Here is a 3,220-nt window from a genome sequence, read left to right as displayed (position 1 = left end):
ACAACACATGGAACCTCAACATAAATCGTCGACATCACACTGCCCCCATGTCTTACAATGAAACTTCAACATAAATGAGCTAATTTAACCATTATGCACCCTAAGGTTGATACATCATACTTCAAGTTTGCACAGAAACCAGTTCTTATCGTTTGGAGCAGCAACAACTAGCAAATAATTACTCAACGAAATGAGCTCACAAGACGGACCAAGGTCTTGGCAAAGATATGCAACCAAATTTAGGCATCATACCATTGCATATGTATCCTCACCGCCCACATATTGATGATTCAGTAATCTCATGCAACCATGCTAAGCCACAACAAGATCGTACGCAAGAATATGCAAAAGCTACCACTTCATCGCACGCACCAATCACCCGGGAGGTCTCACTAGAATGATACTCCCTCCATTCCACAATGTAGTGTTTCCTCTATCCACGTGCTTCAACTTTGACCGTAAATTTAACTACCAAGACCGATTGCGGCGGGAGCAAAAATTATATCAGTGAATTCATATTCGAAAGAAGTTTTCAATTATATAATTTTTTCTCCCGCCGCAGTTGGTCTCGTTGGTTAAATTTACGGTTAAAGTTGGACCTCGGGAAGCGCGGGTGCACTATATTTTGGAATGGAGGGAGTATAAGCTATGAACGGCTCTAATGTGTTCGGTCTTGTTGGTGTGATAATGGCAATGTGTACTTCCTACTTTGCAAAATATATTGACCATGTGATGAATAAAACCATGTTTTTCAATTCGCCTCCCAGTTTGCTTCCATGCATATTATTTTCTTTTTTTGAGAATATAGCTTTATCCATACAGTACTGTTAATTTCATTTGAAATTTACTGCATACAATAAAGACAGCACTTATAGACACTATGTATCGTCGGGGCGCGGCGTGCCGCCGCGCGGGTATGGCTAGTAAACATTAGATGTAACTCGGTAGTCATCGTACTTTGTGGACACCATCTAAATTTATATAAAATTAGAACAACTTAAGCACATACAAGGATGTTACATGTGTTTATCAAATGAATCGATGTAATTTATATACAAAGTAGTGGATCAATTAATGTAATTGAGCACCACCACACAAATAAATTAAATTGAACAATATTGCTACAATATACGTATGATGGTACGTTCATTAACCAATCATATTCTAAAGTGATCACCGGAGAAATGATCACTTGAACTGTTGTTTGCTTGCATATGTTTGTCCGAACTTCCATCCACCGGGCACAATATTCTTTAACTCGATTGTCTGTCCATCTGTGTCAATCAGCCTGAATGAGAGCATTTTACCAGTAAGATTTGCTAGAGAGTGTCAGTTGGCACCCCAGTTACGGGACATTGGCATCCAATCATTTGAATCAGAGCTCTTGACATCCATCGATTTAATTGAGCCGGCAGCTGCGACGTTCATCACAGTAACTAGATTGAAGTAATCATGACCATCGATTTTCAGCCGCACCCCACCCTTCTTCACGCATGGGACCCTGCAGAAAAATCGATTTCATACCAAATTTAAGCAATTTTTACTTTCAAGAAAAACAATTGGTTCTTCCTTTAAAAAACTCATGCCCTACGTACCTCTGGTACATGACGGGGATGATGCCGCCCTTGTAAACGCCGATCTTCTCCCAGGCCGGTTGCGCCATGTCAAAGTGTGGCCTCGGCGGGTTGCACCAGCCGCCGTTGTCGCTCGGAAGCGCGTTGTTAGGCGGGCAGAAGTTCGTGACGGTCACCGTCACCGAGACGCCTGGTCTGCACCACATCGGATCTGCCAGCTTGCGGTCGCATGTGATCTTGTAGCACTGTTCACATGCCGCACCGTCGTTGAACAGCACCGTGCTCAGCGCCGCCGTCCGCGTACCGTACCCCGCCGAGTACAGATTACCGTACCCGCATGCTCCACCCATAGCGTCAGAGGCATCGGCGCCGCCGTAGAAGGTCGCGTGCGCCCTCAGCCATTTGACCGGTGCTTGGTCCGCGGCCATGGCGCACCCACAGCAGACGAACGTGAGCAGCACCACTGCAATAGCTCGAGCGGGAGCCGGCGCCATGTCGATATCTATCGATGGATGCAGGATGCCGCTTCAAACTTATCTGTGCAGAGCTGATCTGGGAGTTCTTTGCCTATCTGTTTGTTCGTGTGCTTCAGGGGTGTTTGTCTAGGATGGCTAGATGTGTGATGATGTTGTGATGATCCTGTGTGTTTATATAGCCTTTGCTCGTGATTGATCCATAGCTTGAGAGAGTCAGCAAGGTCATCAGAAATTAATGATGACGTAGCGTGCACATGTCACATGTGCAGCCGCACCATGGCTTATGGACTAATCCGCAGACACGTACTGTTTTTTCCATATAATATCATCGTTAGTTTATATTTTAGCATTATATCACTGGTTCTTTATCGCTCTTTGCTTCACACAGTGTCTACGACTGACATCTAGAGATGATTTTTGCTTCATGCTTTCGGAGGAAATAGGCGGCGTTTTGCGATTTTCAGATGTGTATGCTATTTGATTGGCTTTCTTGACGGCTACCTCGGGACGTCCATGTTCGCCTGCGCCCCTTGTCTAAGAAAGGATGTCTCGTATGTTCCTCGAATCGTACGACTGATCCTGCACTGCACCTGGTCCGCAACATCGACGGCGCCCATCGTCAGGTAATGATTAGATCAAAAACACTTCTATTAAATTTTAGTCGACTGATTTTGGTTTGGTTTCAGGTCGAATTTTTAGGCCGTCCGATTTCTTTGCAGATCTCACCGTGCTTGTGGATCAAATCTGTTGATTGTTTGACCTTTTCCCTTTAGGCTTTGTTTGACAAGAAGGGGTCATGGAGGTTTTGGGAGAAGGGATTTAAGGGGATTTGGTGAATCCCCTTCTCTCACCCAATCCTCTTGAAAACATAAATCCTTCTCCAGCCACACATCCCTCCAGCCACGCATCCCTCCGCGAGGACGGCGGCGAGGAGAAGGCTCGGTCTCGCGTGTGGCTCCAATTCCACGAGAGCCTCCTCGTGCCTTCTGACCCGCGTGGGTCGAGGCGGATCGAGGGGGGATCAGGTGGATTGGGCCAGCGAAACCTCGTCTGCCAAATGGGCCAAGGAGGATTGTAGAGGGTTCTGGGCCACGCGTGGAAAATCCACTCGATACCCCGCGAAACCTCTCATGTCAAACGAAGCCTTAGTGCGTTTTCGGGTCACGGGTC

The 3,220-nt window shown here is 46.3% G+C and overlaps 1 pseudogene; it reads right to left on the bottom strand.

Moving 5' to 3' along the window:
* Positions 1 to 1,093: 1,093 nt before the first annotated feature.
* LOC119271433 lies at positions 1,094 to 2,068 on the bottom strand (annotated as a pseudogene).
* Positions 2,069 to 3,220: the final 1,152 nt, after the last annotated feature.

Source organism: Triticum dicoccoides, chromosome 3A, assembly GCF_002162155.2.
Source record: "Triticum dicoccoides isolate Atlit2015 ecotype Zavitan chromosome 3A, WEW_v2.0, whole genome shotgun sequence".
NCBI classification, from domain to species: Eukaryota; Viridiplantae; Streptophyta; class Magnoliopsida; order Poales; family Poaceae; genus Triticum; species Triticum dicoccoides.
The sequence above is the reverse complement of the archived record's forward strand: the minus strand, read 5'-3'. Positions and strand labels throughout refer to the sequence as shown.